Source organism: Protopterus annectens, chromosome 10.part0 (genome assembly GCF_019279795.1).
Source record: "Protopterus annectens isolate FY-2018-M chromosome 10.part0, PAN1.0, whole genome shotgun sequence".
Lineage (NCBI taxonomy): Eukaryota > Metazoa > Chordata > Ceratodontiformes > Protopteridae > Protopterus > Protopterus annectens.
This window is the reverse complement of record NC_056744.1, coordinates 1,646,785,578-1,646,802,820: the sequence shown is the minus strand read 5'-3', so window position 1 is coordinate 1,646,802,820 and position 17,243 is coordinate 1,646,785,578. Positions and strand designations below refer to the sequence as shown.

At 46.7% G+C, this 17,243-nt stretch overlaps 1 protein-coding gene across 3 annotated transcripts in view; it reads left to right on the top strand.

The window, feature by feature from the left end:
* Window positions 1–17,243, top strand: part of LOC122813843 (nuclear factor 7, brain-like) — a 235,896-nt gene that overhangs the window by 130,250 nt on the left and 88,403 nt on the right. The window contains exon 4 of one of the 3 annotated variants that reach the window (XR_006366737.1): window positions 12,090–12,552. The exons of the other annotated variants lie outside the window; for them this stretch is intronic. The gene's annotated coding sequence lies outside the window, so the exon portion shown is untranslated. The remainder of the gene's footprint in view (window positions 1–12,089; window positions 12,553–17,243) is intronic. 3 annotated transcript variants of the gene reach the window in all.

Here is a 17,243-nt window from a genome sequence, read left to right as displayed (position 1 = left end):
AATTGGTTGTCAGCACAGCAGTAGTCAGTGAGGCGCTATCGCAGCCCCTGCAGTCCGCAGATTTTCAACTGCAAGCCTCTGCCGAGATCTTTACGGAGTTCTCCATGCCGCAGGTTTTTTCATCTTCAGACCCTCCTCCTGTCACCGCCTCAGATGGGTCTGGAGCCACTTTGCAGGCACCAGCTTCCGACGCCACCTCTTTCTGACATGAGACCAGAATCAGACCGACTACCTTAGTTCAGACTTCAGCAGTTGCTAGGCCGCCCGAGTCCCTCCGCATTGCTAGTAAACCTTCCAGCCGCAAACCTTCTCACAAGCAGGCGTTGGCCTCCCTCCTGTGCCTCAGTCCCAGTTGGTAAAGATGGCTGGTGATCTTCTTTCCCTGATTAGGGGCTCTCATCCCCCCCCTTTAAAGAGGACTAGGGAATTATCTCCTGTTTTGTCTGTCTCGGATTCTGAAATTTCCAGTATGTCTGCTGGTGAAGAAGGAAATTCTCAACTTTTTTCTGGCTTTGAGGATTCTGATGCTGAGGACTCTATCCCTTCTGCCTCCCCTCCTGAAGATTTTTCCTTTGGGAATATTTTGAATACCCTTAGGGAGCATTTTAAATGGGAATGTCAGGATTTTCCACAGTCTAAGAAAAAAATCAGGGAATGTTTGGATTTGCCACAGCATAAGCCTCTGGCTGTACCTCCAGTTTTAGAAGTTGTGGATGATGTTTTCATGGAAAATTCTTTAACTCCTAACTCTGTTCCTCCTACCCCCAAAAAACCGGATGGGTATTACAGGGTTCCGGAATCTCACCAATTCCTTTTTAGAAACCCTACTGCTGATCCAGAAATGATTTCTCAAGGGCCCAAGGGTGTTAAGGCTACTATTGCTAAAAACCTTGTGCCTTCTAATAAGAAGTCTAGGGCCTTGGACAGGAGGGGTAAAAAAGTATATACCTCTGCAACTCTTGCCATTAGATCTGTTAAATGTCTTTTTCGCATGCTTAAGTATCAGCAGCATACTTTGGAGGCTATTAAGGCTAAACTTGGAGATATTTCTTCCATGACGGAGAACAAAGATATACAAGACTTAATGAATTCTGCCACTTTAGTTAATAAGCATTCACTTCATTGTGGTTTTGACACTTTGGAGGCTTCCTGCAGGGCAGCAGCCACTGGTTCTGTAATTAGAAGGCATGCTTTGCTCAGGGAGCAGCCTCTTTCTGAACCCGTTAAGTCTAAATTGCTGGATATTCCTTTGCACAAGGACAATCTTTTTGGTAGTGAGGCTGAGGAGGTACTGAAGAAGTTGGAGGATAAGGCAAAATCTATGCAAGCTGTAAAAGATTTCCTTCAGGTTCTCAGCCTCCTAGGTTTAGTAGGCATTATCCTTCCAAGAGTTGGTCTTTCCCTGATCCTGGCAAGCAGGGTCACTCTAGGCCTATGGGTTTCAGATCTTCCAGAGGGCAGGTTTCTGCCCCTCAAAGGGCTAAACAATGGCATTCCTCTTCTGCTAAATCAGGGAGCTCTAAGCCACCTTCCCAAAGCAAACATTCTCAATGACTCCGGCCTTCTTGTGCCTACCTCTGCGGGCCCTTGGTTTCCTTTGGGGGGAAGGTTAGCCAGGTTCACAGAGGTATGGTCTACCATCACAGACGACAAATGGGTGCTCAATATAGTAAACCAAGGTTACAAGTTTTACTTTCACACCTTCCCTGTTTTACAAGGGTTCCCAGACATGCCCAGAACTCTCAGGGCAGAGGTCGAAACTCAAATTTCTTCTTTACTGACTATGGGGCTATACAGCCAGTTCCTGCAAATCAGGCAGGCCTAGGTTTTTATTCAAGACTTTTCCTGGTACCCAAAAAAGGGGGCACCTGGTGGTCTATTCTGGATCTGTCTATTATAAACACTTTTCTGGTGATTCCCAAATTCAAGATGCTCACCCTTCAACAGTTACTACCAATGCTGGGCAAGGATTCATGGCTGGTAACTTTGGATCTCAAGGAGGCTTATCTGCACATCCCAATAAGAGAAAGTTGCAGGCAGTTCCTTTGCTTCAGGGCAGTGGAACAACACTTTCAATTATCTGCATTGCTCTTTGGCTTATCTACTGCTCCCAGAGTTTTTACCAAGTGCCTGGCTCCAGCCATTGCGTTTTGCAGGCAGAAAAACATTCAAATTTATCCTTACCTGGACGACTGTCTCAATCAAGCAAACTCCCTAGAACAACTAGAAAATAATTTGGATTTCGTGAAGAACACTCTCTCACCTGTTTGGGTTACACTGTCAATAAAAAGAAGTCAAAGTTGGTTCCTACAAGGGAGATTGTTTTCCTGGGAGCGAGTCTGAATACAGCCACCCAGATGGTATTACTCCCTCAACAGAAGCAAGAAGACCTTTCGGCTTACTTCAGAAACTTAGCACGCATGACCCAGCTCTCTGCAAGGCAATTCCTGCAAGCACTGAGGTTCATGGCTTCATGTATTTTGATGATCCCATATGCAAGGCTGCATATGAGAAAACTTCAATGGTACCTGAAGAATCTTTGGTGTCAACACACACAGGACTTGGACTTGATTCTTCCCCCGATTCCATGTCTACAAATGGAATTCCTGTGGTGGGCGACAGCCTCTTCTCGGAACAAGGGTCTGCCTTTCCGCCCATCGCCTGCCAACCAGACTCTCACCATGGACACCTCAGATGTTGCACTGGGGGCTCATCTGGAAGGCAGGGGCATACAGGGGCTTGGAGCAACCAGCAGATTCATCTGCATATAAACTTAAAATAATTGATTGCAGTGCAGCAGGCCTTGCTGGCTTTCAAGGACCTACTCTACCCTGGGACTCTGGTCAGGACAGACAGTACCACAGTCATGTGGTACATCAACAAGCAAGGGGGGGGGCGCACTCTTACCCTTGTGCAGACAAAGCATGAGACTGTGGTCCATAGCAGCATCCATGGACTTGCATCTTATAGCCAAGCATCTCCCAGGGAGGCTAAATTCCTTGGCGAATCATTTGAGCAGACATGTTCTGGATCCTCAGGAGTGGCAACTGAACAAGGACATTTTCCACTGCATCACTCATCATTGGGGCACCCCACAAGTGGATCTTTTCTCCTCTCACACCAACCATCTCCTTCCAACATTCTGCACCACGGAATTTCACAACAAAGCTTGGAAGGTGGACGCGTTGTCCTTCCCATGGACACATCTCTCAGTTTATGCATTCCCTCCTCTGCCTCTTCTTCCCAGGGTCCTGCTAAAGATGAGGGACGAAAAACTAAAGGCTATTCTGATAGCACCAGATTGGCCCAGACAGCATTGGTATCTCCTCCTTCACTGCCTTTCACAGGCTCAGCCTTGGCATCTTCTCCTGGTACCAGATCTGTTGGTTCAGGGAGGGGGAAAGTTCCTTCATCCTCATCTTCAAACTATGCATTTAACTGCCTGGCTAATACTTTAAATCTTTCCCAACAGGTGGTCGAAGTTCTGCATGAGGCCAGGAGGCCTAGCACCAGAAAATCCTATGCAGATAAATGGAAGAGATTTTGCTCTTGGATGCTGGCTAAGGGAAAAGACTCTTCTCATCCTTCTCTTTCCCTCACTCTTGACTACCTAGCAGGAATGCTTAATGCTGGACTTTTCTTTTCTTCAATCAGAATTCACGCTTCAGCAATTTCTGCTCATTATTCTTTTGAGTAACCCATTTTTTCTCACCCTTTGATGAAACAGTTCCTGGGGGGAGCTAGTAATCTTAGACCTCCCAGAAGAGCTCCTACTCCTGCTTGGGATCTTAATTTTGTCCTGGAAAAACTTAACTCTGCCTCCCTTTGAACCAGCTGCCTCTGCAGATTTGAAATTTCTATCCTGGAAGACTGCTTTCCTTTTAGCTATTACTTCAGCTAGAAGGGTGCTGAGCTGCAAGCCTTAATGGCAGTAGAACCTTTCATTATTTTTCACTCAGAGTTTCTCTGAGAACTAATCCCTCCTTCATGCCTAAGGTAGTTTCCAGTTTAACCCTTAACCAGTCTATTCACCTGCCTACATTTTTCAACATTTCCCAAAATAAAGGGGAAAGGATTCTGCACACTGTTGATGTGCATAGATAGCTAAGGTTCTACTTAGGACTAAATCCTTTTGAAAATCTGAACAGTTGTTGGTTAGTTTTGCTCCTGGGGCTCAGTGTAAAGCTATTTCAAAACAAACCATTTGCAAATGGATTGCTCATTGTATTCACTTTTGTTACCTGCAGCATGGGAAGGTTCCCCCTCAGGGTATTAGGACCCATTCTACTAGAGCAGCCTCTACCTCTGCAGCCTTTCTGAGAGGTGTGCCTACTAAAGACATTTTAGAAGCAGCTACTTGGTCTTCTGTCCATACTTTCACAAAGCATTACAATCTGCCTTTGTTTTCTAAATCTAGGGCTGGTTTTGCCTCTGCAGTTTTGCAGGGCCTTCTTACCAACCCTTAATCTGTGATCCTTCCTCCCCCTTTGTCTTTTTCCTGGGCTTTGGGAATCAACCCATATGTGAGGACTGCAACAGTGAAACATGAAGAACATAGTACAGTTGTGTACACTTACCATAAATGTAGATGTTCGAGTGTATTCACTGTTGCAGTCCTGGTTTCCCACCCTCCATTCCCCCTTTTTTCCTAAGGCACAGACTATTTATATTTTTATTTTTTGTATGATGTGTCCAGGGTGCTACCTTCCTGGGTTGGCCTTCTTTTGGGGGCTCCTGACAGTTAAGGCAAGAAAAACTGAGGAAATGGCATGGGCTGCTTCACTTTATACCTGACATTCTGACATCAGTTTTACAGCTGGCGGCAGTCAACTTCAATTACCAAGGACTCTGGTATTCGGGCCGACTGAGGGCTACCGGGAGCCGGATAACCCATATGTGAGGATACACTCGAACATCTACATTTATGGTAAGTGTACACAACTGTACTTTTTGGCATGTACCTCGCGAAGCACATGCAGCACCTGGAGAGAACACAGAGAATCCAGGGCTTCAAAAGTCTGTCCTGTATGTATATGCTAAAAGCCCTGTCCCACTACTCCGTCTCATACAGACTCTTCTGAGGTGATCTATGTCTGGTATATGGAGCAATCTCTGACCCCACCTTGATGAAATTGCTGCATATCTGCAAGCCAAACTCCTTGTGTGACCTGCCCGCAAAACCTCAACTTGGTCTGCGACATCAGTAGGACTTGCACAACAAATTTTTCTCCCAGAGACTCCCCCATCTGTGGAATAGATTTCCTCTCCACATCAAGTAGAGTACCTCATTATCCCTCTTTAAGAGGAACCTGGATGAGAAATAGAAAATGCACCCCAAGCATTCCACCTGAGCCCTGCTGGACAGGGGCATCAGGCGCTGACTTGTGGGAACATGGGCTAATTTATTGGCTAGGCTTATAAGGGCCTCAGGGCCAGTAGTAACGTGATATGATCTTGTGTGTGTGTGTGTGTGTGTGTGTGTGTGTGTGTGTGTGTGTGTGTGTAAATATATATAAATTATATACATAAAATATAAATTATATATATCTCTATCTATATATAAAATTATATGTTGGGTAGTCCACTCTCACCTTCATTTTTATATATGGGTTCAGAGCCGATCCTTGGCTCTGACTCGGCCGATTTTCAAGCTCAAAGACTTCTGGTTGGCTCGTGGCTAAGCAGGTATCCCATGGTGCACCAGTGTAATCCCCAGATCTCATTTGCCGCGTCAACGAGTTTGGATGTGCTCCTCTTGGCTCTGGCTAAGTTTTTGCAAATGTTCGTTATTCTAGTATCTTTTGCATAGTTATTGATTATATACATTATAGGACTTTAACTTTATTGTCTTGTGGTTGTTGTGTGACCTTATTAGTGGTATCCTGTGTACCAGTAGTTAGGCGCAATTGTGCTTTAACTAAACCATTAGTTTTGCCTTTTTTTCCTGTTATTTACAGTTAGGTTTTACCTAAATTGCCTTGTGGTCTTGTGTGACTAGCATAGTAGTCTCCTGTATTTCAGTAGTTAGACGCACTTGCATTTTTCTTGTCTAGAGAATTAGTTTGGCAAGTTCGCCGTTTTTAATCAATAGGGGCTCCTATTGATTATTTCCTGTCAAGTGGTTATTGTTGACTGGTGGTCTTTAGCGGGGATCCGCTAAAGTCTTAATTTCTTATAGTTGTTAATTTGCTACCCTTGAGAGTGTGTGTGTGTGTGTGTGTGTGTGTGTGTGTGTGTGTGTGTTTGGGAGCCATCCATTTGCAAGAATCATGTTTGTTCTGTCATGCTTTCTCTCCTAGGGTGTTGCAGGAGAGAAACAACAAACTGATACTCAGGGGGGTCTTTTGAAGCCAACCTTTGAGGAAGCTTTGTCTGGTTCTTCGTCTAAGTCAAGATCTGACTCAAAAATCTAAAAGTTCAAAAAGACCTTCTCCAGCACGGGCTAGTGTTTCGGAGCCACCTGCCCAATTAATAAAGCTTGCCTCCTCGACTCCTCAGTCTTCGGAGCTGAAGGAGAGCACTGTGGTTTCGGAGTCGGTCACAGATACTTCGGTGCCGACTGCTGAATCCTTGCAAATAATTGACTCTGCTTCTTGGAGCCGGTTTGTAGAGTCCCTACCGGTCTTCTTGATGGTGAAATCTCCAGTGCCTGCTAGATCGAGATCCCCTACCTTATCTTCCAGGAGTCTTTTGGAAGAAGATGTGGAGAGGGTAATACTGAGACTCCTCAAGTCGTCTGACCTGCCTAAAGTTTTGTTGACTCCGACCCATTCGGCTGCAGAGCCACTCAAACCAGTCTTGTCTCCATCCGTGAGTCCTCCTCTGAGCCATGTTGGTTTTGCGGAGCCGGAGTGCTTGTCACCAACGGAGGACCCCTCGGTTCCGGCTCCCCTTGCTATTGCATTGGAGCCGAATTCAGCTCCGACACATTCAGCTCTGTCTGTCGTGTCCAGGGACTGAAGGTCTCCTGTTGGCGCCGAGGGGGAGGTTTTGCATCGATCTTCGGTTCTGAGCCTTCCTCTTTGTGCGTCCGCCAGGGTGACCTCGGACCCTGCATCTAAGTCGGAGCTGATGGCTCTGGCTCTGGCACCGTCCTTTTTCTCTTCGGAGCGGGGACAGTCTTCGGAGCCGGAGAGGTCTGCTTTTGAGGTGATGAGGAGTGTGCTGTCACAATCTACAGCCCCTGCCAGTGGTACAAGCACTCTTCCTCCCAGGGCTCCCACTTTTGTCTCAGTCCCTACTCTCTGCAGCTATAGCTGAGATCCACAGTCTTAGGAGCCACCAGCTGGTGGCTCCCATTCTTCCGGGGCATCCCCAGAAGGTCTTTTTGAGGAGCCCCCGCGGAAGAGAGTTTGCAAGAGGAAGCATATTGACTCCCAGGATGAGTCTGACATTGGACACTGACCTTGATGAGTCGGGTTGGTTCCCCTAAGTCCGTCCTCTGATGTCTCCTTAGTGGACGTTCTAGAGATCCTTAAACAGAGGTGCAACTGGCCCAGTGTCAACCCTTCTGATGAGGTGTCAGTGTACCTGAAGGCTTTCGGGTCTCAACCCTCTGCCTCTTGGGTGTCTCCACCTTTCAATGAGCTAATGGATCTAGTTGGTCGGAAGGTGTGGGATACTCCCGATGCTGTGGAGCTAGTACCTAGAAGACCAAATAAGTTTCTGTCTGCCCCTCCCGGAAAAGAATTCTTATCTAAGGGCGTTCCCATAGATGCCATGCTGGTGGCGGCAGCCACGAAGAAGGCATTAGTGGAGACTTCTTCCTCTGTACATCCGACAAACAAGGAGTCTCGACAGAAGGACAGATTTGGGAAGCGCGTATTTAGTTCAGCGGCCTTTACACTTCGATCCCTGAACTATCTTAGACATTTCACGAGGTTGCAGAGGGATCTCCTCAAGGAGTTAGGAGATGCCATACAGGGTGCTTGTCCTGAGGGAGTCCCGGATAGGATCTCTGCTCAGTTGTCCACCCTAAAGTCCGTAGTTAAATCCTCCATGTGGCTCATATCTCATGCGGCTGATGGAGCGAACAGAGCAGCGGGTTCGGGAGTTGCCCTTAGGCGCCACTCCTGGATGCGCTTGTGTAATTTTGCAGAGCCATTTAAGTCCACCTTCACCAATGCCCCATTTGATGGTTCCTCCTTGTTTGGTTCTGAGGTGAAAGATACACTCACTCGGTGTGAACAAGAAGGAAAGACTCTCTCTGCCATGGGAGTCCATTTTACCATCCCCTCTCAACCATACCCCAAAGGTCAAAGGGGAGGTAAGATGTGGTTCAAAAAGTCCCAGAAGGCCTTTCCAGGCACACAGAGTGAATCCTCCTTCAGAGGCAGAGGAGGAGGAAATGGTAGACATCGCCCTAGAGGCAGGGGCGGTCCACAATATCAGCAAGGCCGCGATTCCTTTCGAGGACAGCCTTATCAGCGCTCCTGATGTGGGGCCCGACTGCATTTCTCTGGGGCCAGTCTGGGGTCGCATCTCTTTGTATCCAGAAGCCTGGCTAAATATAACCCAAAACAAGTGGGTACAAAGAGTTGTTACAAGAGGCTATATCCTACCCTTTTCCCTTCCACCGTTTGTTCCCAAGAAGATCCCGGTGTTCCACCCAATCACAGGGATCAGGCAACTGTGGAGATCAACAAGTTGCTCTCAAAAAGAGTCATCCAGCCCATGCCAGCAGACCAGATAGGATCCGGAACTTAGTCCAGGTTCTTTTTAGTCCCAAAATGAACCGGAGACTGGAGGCCAATATTGGACCTCAGCAGATTAAACGAATCCTTGAAAAAGGACAAGTTTCAGATGGTAACACTGCAGTCGATAGTCCCGTTGTTAGGGAAAGACTATTGGATGTGCTCTCTAGATCTCCAAGACGCCTACTACCATATAAAAATGGACAAGGTGTCAAGAAGGTATTTGCGCTTCCGGATGGGAGCCAGCCATTATCAGTTTCGTGCTCTGCCCTTTGGTCTCACCACAGCTCCCAGGGTGTTCAAATGCATGGCAGTAGTGACTGCTCACCTGAGATGTCAGGGATTCCAGGTATTTCCGTATTTAGACGACTGGCTCCTGACCGCCCCCACAAGGCATCTACTTCTCCAAAACAGGGACATCACCATTCAGCTCTGTGCTGAACTAGGGATCTCCATAAATTGGGAAAAATCTGCATTACTGCCCTCACAATCTGTGATTTTTATATGCGCAGAGGTAGACACAGTGGATATGACAGTTCGTCTTCCCGCCGAAAGAGCACAAAACCTCATCTCACAAGTTCAGCGACTTCTCCCACTTCGGAAGGTCAAAGCAAAGTGGATTCTTCAACTTCTTAGAATGATGGCCTCAACCATTCTGTTAATACCTCTAGCAAGGTTGCATATGAGAATCCTTCAATGGCTCCTGTTCTCCCAGTGGTCATTCCAATCTCTACCGCTGAATCAGTCTATTCTGCTGACAGAATCGTGAAAAAAAAAAAAAGGACCTTCGTTTGTGGATAGCCCCCAACAATTTGTTCACGGGAGCTCCCTTTGTGCCTGCCCAACCCGTTGCCACTGTGACCACAGATACCTCCCAGGTCGGGTGGGGGGGCATTATCTGGGCAAGACCATCCACGGCACATGGCAAGAACACGAGGCTCAACTGCATATCAACATTCTGGAGATGAGCGGTTCTTCTGGGGTTGCAAGCACTTCAGGACCTTCTTCCTCCAGGGACGATTGCGATACAATCGGACAACATGTCGGTTGTGTGGTATATCAACAAACAGGGTGGTACCAGATCTTATCCACTCTGTTGAGAGGCCATGCGAGTTTGGGAATGGCCGATTTCTTCCCAGCGCTTTCTGGTGGCAATGTACATTCCGGGGACAACCAACCTGATAATCGACAAGCTGAGCCAGGCAATCCTGCTGCCCCACGAGTGGTCTTTGAAATGGGAAATAGTGGAACAGATTTTTCTAAAATGGAGACAACCTTGCTGCGACCTTTTTGCCAGTCCAGTCAATACCAAGTGCAGCAGTTATTTTTTCCTAATTCCCCCTCTGGGGGAAGCACCCAGATACGCTCTGGTACACGATTGGCCCACAGGACTTCTCTATGCCTTCCCTCCATTCCCTCTTATCCCCAAAGTGATACAGAAAGCCAGCCGACTGGGAAGCAAGTTGATCCTCATTGCTCCTTACTGGCCTCGTCAGGTCTGGTTCCCCTTCCTCGAGCCTCTTCTGGATGATCCTTGGATCCTGGACCCAGTTCCAGATCTGTTGACCCACATGTCGGGTTCGCTACACCCCTCTCTCCACACCCTCAAATTGACAGCTTGGCTGATCCAGTTCTATCTCTAATCAGGCTTCATGATGTTTCATCATCAGTGTCCCATATTCTTTTATCCTCACACAAACCATCAACCAGAAGGCTGTATAACAGTAAGTGGAAAAGGTTTTCTATTTGGGCACAGAAAATTAAAGTGGATCCTTACACCACTCCCATTCCCGTAATTCTGGAATTCCTTTCGGAGCTGTTTCAGCAGGGATCTGCCACAGCCACCATCAAAGTACAATTGGCGGCTATTTCACATTTTTATTTGGGATCTCCAAATGTTAACCTTATGTTGCATAAGTTATGTAAAACCTTCTTGAGAGGAGCCACCCTGCTGAGACCACCTTTACAGGAACCTGTGGCTTCTTGGGACTTAAATTTTGTGTTGTCCAAACTAACATCCCCTCCTTTTGAAACGTCTCATTCAGCTTCCTTAAAGTACTTGTCTTGGAAGACTGTGTTTTTGGTAGCTATTAACATCAGCCAGACATCTTTCCGAGCTACATGCCCTGTCTATTAAACCACCTTATTTAGTTTTTCATAAAGACAGGTTTTATTTACGTACCAATCCTTCGTTTGTTCCCAAAGTTTGTTCTTCTGCCACATTGAACCAGTCTATTGAACTCCCAGTCTTCTTTCCCAATCGTAGCAATGCAGCGGAATACCATTTTCACCAGTTGGATGTTCAGAGACAGCTGCGTTTCTGTTTGCAACGGAACAAAGAATTTCGGAAATCGGACCAGATGTTCGTTTCCTTTTCTAATTCCAGATTGGGTTTGCCAGTTTCTAAGGTGACATTGTCTAACTGGATTTCGAGTTGCATAGCTTTCATCTGCAGCTCGGAGGGCAGACCCTTACCCCACAGGATCAAGGCTCACTCTACCAGGTTTCTGTCTACCTCTGCAGCCTTCCAAGCCAAGGGACCAATTGATCATATCTGTGCAGCAGCTATGTGGGCTACCCCTCACACCTTTATTACCCATAAGTTGGATTTGGCTTCTAGGGGTAGAGCATCCTTTGGCTTCACGGTGCTCAGGAGTATCTTCCAATGAGCCACCCAAGAATAAGGCGCTAGGGACGCTGTCTCATATGTAAAAATGAAGGTGAGGTTGGACTACCTAACATAAAGAAGTTATGTACTCACCATAACGTTCCATGTTGCTAGTTCATCTCACCCTTCATTTTTACCAACCCTTCCTCCTGCCCCCATCCTGGAAGATCTGGAGGTAATAATATAAATTTCTTGGTTGGCGACCCCTTAGTATTGGTCTGTTCGGTAAGGGTTTCTTTCTATCTCTTTCTGTCACTAGTGAGCAGCAAACAAGATCTGTGGATTGCACTGGTGCACCATGGGATACCTGCTTCGCCACGAGCCAACCAGAAGTCTTCGAGCTTGAAAATCGGCCGAGTCGGAGCCAAGGATCGGCTCCGAACCCATATGTAAAAATGAAGGGTGAGATGGACTACCAACATGGAACGTTATGGTGAGTACATAACTTCTTTTTTGCAGTGAAATGAATACCTTACAGAGAGTGTTTGTGAAGTACAGTGATTTCCTAATTCTATAAATTACGTAGCTAAATTTCCCATTCTCTTCTTAAACTGTATTGAAAATTAAGTATATTTCATTCTATTTCTTTAGTCATACTTAAGATAATATTCGCAGTGTGGCACAACTGGACTCACATTTTATATGATTTATAGTTATTTTGTGTAACAAAAAAAAACTTTTGCCATATTAAATTTTTTTACATTGATATTCTGCCTCGTCCTTTTCAGAGTTGTGGGGGAGTCAGAGCTTATCTTCTTACTTAGTGGTCATACGGCAGAGAAGTAATTCTGGATGAGACACCAGTCCATTGCAAGATACACACGCGCGCACACAGTCTCACTTTGGAGGCTCACAAGTTCTCCTACAGCTTGTCTTGAAATGTGAAATAAAACCAGAGTACCTGACGAAACCTCATGTGACCATGGGAAGGACATACAGACTCCATGCAGAAGGCATCACAGCCAAGAACTGAACTGGAGAGTACATGTTATGAGGTAGAGATGCTAACTGCTGCACCACTGTGCCTTCATAAATGAACACAATTTCTTTAAGAGAAGGACAGAATCATTGAAAAATGTCTATGGAAGGCAAACTCCCATATCATGCATGCAGAATGAGACCTGTTGCAACTTCTTCAATAATATAATCAAGACAAGGTTGCCACAGAAGAGGGAAAGGACCATTTCATTGGTATGACAAGTGTACATAAAAGTGAACTTACGAGGTTGTGTTGAATGAAATCCATATTGCTAGACTCCAGTTCAGTGAATGTAACTTCATTTTACAAAATGAAAATGTTATTCCTTTTGTGGGTATAGTACTGTTTGTTAAATGGTCACTGAAGTGGTCTGGAAGAGTTCCACTCAGGGTTATGGGTTTTTTTGTTAAAATCCAGTCCAGTAGGAGACTTAAAGTATGATGTTCTGTATTCCTATCTCGCCTTCATTCTTACATATGGGTTTGGCTCCGACTCGGCCTTTTTGCAAGCTCAAAGTCTTCTAGTTCGCTCGTGGCTAGATAGGTATCCAATGGTGCACCAGTAGAATCCCCAGATCTCGTTTGCCGCGTCGACGAGTTCGGATGTGCTTCTTCTTGGCTGTGGCTAAGTTTAACACATTTTGCTTATTTTTTGCTATTTTGTGCTATTTTCAGCTTTATATGGAATTATATAGCTTTTACGAGTGTTGTTTCCTATCGTTAGTTTAGTCTATTACAGTATGTCTTTCCTCTCTTTAGCTAATTATTGTTGAGAACTAGTTGGCCGTTGACCTTGTTCTCACTGGTATCCTGTGTGCCAGTTAGTTTCTTTTCGGGCGTTTTGCCCTTAGTTGTTATTTACTCTCGTTAGTTCAGATATTGGTAGTGTAATAGTGTTCAAGGTGCTTTTGCGCTTAATTCAACTTCTGTGTGCAGTATTCTTTAGAGCTTAGCTATTTAGTGTTCTTCATGTGCTGTGTTAGCTTAAGCTCGTTTTTTGTGAAGAAGTCCGCATAGTTTTTTGACGAATTTATCTTAGCTGACAAGGGTTCCTGATTTGTCAACCCTTATCACTTCTAAGGCATAGTTATTGTATTGAGACTCTTTTGTGTGTGTGTGTGTGTGTGTGTGTGTGTGTGTGTGTGTGTGTGTGTGTGTGTGTGTGTGTGTGTGTGTAACTACATTTGCTATTTCCGACCTTCTATCATATATCTAAGTTCGTTTTAGTTAGAGGACCTAGGTTTCGTCCCTCTCTTTCTACCCAGGGCTAAGCCTGTTTGAGTTGGAGGACCTAGTCCTTGCGGTTGTGTGATTGCCAGTGTGGCAAGGGCTAGGCTCGTTTAAGTTAGAGGACCTAGTCCTCTCTCTGGGTGTTTGTGTCCTTTTGGCTGCATCTTCATTGATATGTCTAAGGAGGTTAAAGTTCATAAACCATCCAGGTATAAAAAGTGTGTGAAATGCTCGCAGAAGATGTCCATTACTGATTGCCACAGTAACTGAGTGTCCTGCCTCGGGGCCATCCATTTACAAGAAACATGTTTGTTTTGTCACTCGTTCAGTGCCAGGGTGTTGCAGGAGAGAAAGAATAAACTGATACTAAAAGGTCTCCTTAAGCCCTCCTTTGAGGAAGACCTGGCCAGCTAGTCTTCCGCCTCTAAATCGCATGGTTCCAAGAAAGAAAAGACAGAGCCTTCTAAGAGGCATTCCCTGGCGCCGTCTGGTGCATTGGAACCACCTCCCAAAATTTCCAAACCAGACAAGTCTTCTTCCTCCTCGGCTCCAGTGAGTTCAGAATGGCTACTGTGCCAGCACCAGGCAGTTCGGAGCCAACCACTGATAGCAGACATCGGAGCCGGTCTAGAGATCCTTTGCCAGTCTCCCCTATACTAAGGTCCCCTATATTACAGAGGTCTAGATCTACCACTCTGTCTTCCAGATCTCCCAGGAGCCTGTCGGAAGAAGATGTGGAGAGAGTAGTGCTGAGACTCCTGAAGTCATCTGCCTTACCAAAAATGCTGTTGGCTCCGACCCAATCAGTTCCAGAGCCACTTGAGTCCATTACCCCTTCTGTGATTCCTCCTCTGAGCCATGCTGGGTTTTCGGAGCCGGAGTGCTCGGTACCACTGGTTGTGGAACCCTCGGTTCCAGCTCCCCCTGAGGTTGTCTCAGAGCCGAGTTCCACTCCGACACCTTCTGTGCCGTCCGTGGTGTCTAGGAGCTGAAGCTCTCAAGTTGGCCCTGACAGGGACGCCTGGAACCGGAACCTCTTTGGTTCCGAGTCTTCCTCTCGGTGCATCGGCTAGGGTGAGCTTGGACCCTACATCTATCTTGGAGCCGATGTTGTCCTCAGTCTCCTCTGAGCTGGAGGGGTTGGTCTTTGACATGATGAGGAGTGTGCTGTCCCAATCATCAGCTCCACCCAGGGGTACCGACAGTCTTTCCCCTTGGGCACCTACTTCCATCTCAGCACCTACTCCCTCTCTGGACAGCAGAGACCTGCAGCCTCAGGAGTCTCTGGCTGGTGGCCCCCACTCTTCTGAAACCTCCCCGGAATACCTTTCCGAGGAGCCCCCATGGAAGAGGACATGCAGGAGGAAACATGTAGACTCCCAGGATGACCTCCGACACCGACCTCGAGGAGTCAGAAGGGTCCCCCAAGTCGTCTTCTGATGATTTCACCTTTGTGGACATCTTAGAGATCCTCAAGCAGAGGTGCGGCTGGCCCACTGTTACCCCTTCTGATGAGGAGTCTGTGTACCTTAAGGCTTTCAGGTCTCAACCTTCAGCCTCTTGGGTGTCTCCACCCTTTGACAAACTTTTAGAGCTTGTTAGTCAAAAGGTATGGGAGACTCCTGATGCTGTGGAGCCAGTCCCCAGGAGACCTAATAAATTTCTGTCAGCCCCCAAGGAGAAGGAATTTTTATCAAAGGGTGTTCCCGTAGATGCCATGGTGGTGGTGGCCACTAAGAAGGAACTAGTGGAGACTACTACTTCTGTCCATCTGCCGAACAAGGAGTCTCGAACAACGGACAGATATGGGAAGTGTATCTTTTCATCAGCGGCATTCACTCTCAGATCGCTGAACTACCTAACGCACTTTACAAGGCTTCAGAGAGCTCTCCTGAAGGAGCTAGGAGTACCTACAAGGTACATCTACTGAAAAAGTCCCTGATAAGGTGTCTGCTCAGTTGTCCACCTTGAATTCCATTGTTAACACCTTTATGAGGCTGATCTCTTAGTTGTCCACCTTGAATTCTATTGTTAACACCTTCATGAGGCTGATCTCTTATGCAGCCAATGGAGCAAGCAGGGCCGCATGTTCAGGAGTTTCCCTAAGGAGGCACTCCTGGATGCGCTTGTGTAATTTTGCGGAGCCGTTCGTCTACTTTTACCAGTGCCCCCTTTGACGGTTCTTCATTGTTTGGACCTAAGGTAAAAGACACACTCACCCAGTGCAAGCAGGAAGGGAAAACATTCTCTGCCGTGGGAGTACGTTTTACTGTCCCCTCTAGACCATATCCCAAGGGTCAGAGAGGTGGTAAAATGTGGTTTAAGAAGTCCAAGAGGTTTTTCTAAGATGCACAGGGTGACTCCTCCTTCAGAGGCAGAGGAGAAGGAGCGAATGACAGACATCACCCTAGAGGCAGGGGCGGACCGCAAAACCAGGGAGGCCGCGATTCGTTTCAGGGCCGGCTCTATCAGTGTTCCTAATGTGGGGCCCGACTGCTTCTCTGGAGCCAGTCGGGGTCGCATTTCTTTGTATCCAGAAGCCTGGCTAAGTATCACTCGAGACAGATGGGTACAAAGAATTATCACCAGAGGTTACACAATACCTTTTTCTTTCCCACTTCATGTTCCCAAGAGGATCCCGGATGTTCCACCCAATCACAGAGATCAAGCAACTGTAGAAGTGAACAAGTTGCTAGCAAACAGAGTCATCCAATCTGTCCCCGCAGACCAAGTTGGATTTGGGATTTACTACAGATTCTTTTTAGTGCCAAAACATACAGGGGACTGGAGGCCCATCTTAGACCTCAGCAAACTAAACAAATCTGTAAAGAAGGACAAGTTCCGGATGGTGACACTGCAGTCCATACTCCCTCTATTAGGGAAAGACACTTGGATGTGCTCAATAGACCTCCAAGATACGTACTACCATATAAAAATAGACAGAGCGTCGAGGAGCCATCTACACTTCTGGCTTGGGAGCCAATCACTACCAGTTTCGTGCTGTGCCCTTTGGTCTCACCACAGCCCCCAGGGTGTTTACCAAGTGTATGGCAGTAGTGACAGCTCACCTGAGACGTCTAGGATTCCAGGTGTTTCTGTATCTGGACAACTGGCTCCTGACCTCCCCCACCAGACATCTACTTCTTCAAACCAAAGATGCCACTATCTAACTTTGTGCCCAGTTGGGGATTACTGTAAATTGGGTAAAATCTGCCTTATCACCCTCTCAATTTGTGACTTTTATAGGTGCAGAAATAGACACAGTAGCCATGTTGGCTTGTCTTCCAGTAGAAAGGGCACAGAATCTCGTACAACAAATTCACCATCTTCTTCCTCTCAGAAAAGTCAAGGCAGAGACTGTTCTGAAACTTCTAGGGACCATGGCCTCCACCATATTACTAGTGCCTTTAGCCAGACTACACATGCGGATTCTTTAATGGCTTCTGTTGTCCCAGTGGTCCTTCCAACAACTGCCGCTATACCACCACATCCTGTTAACAGAGTCTTGCAAGAAGGACCTCCTTTGGTGGATCCAACCCAGTCAGTTAACGACAGGCACCCCATTCCTTCCTTGCCAACCTATTGCCACTGTGACCACGGATGGCTCACAGATAGAGTGGGTGGGGGCATTATCTAGGCAGGACTGTCCAAGGCACATGGCAAGATCACGAGGC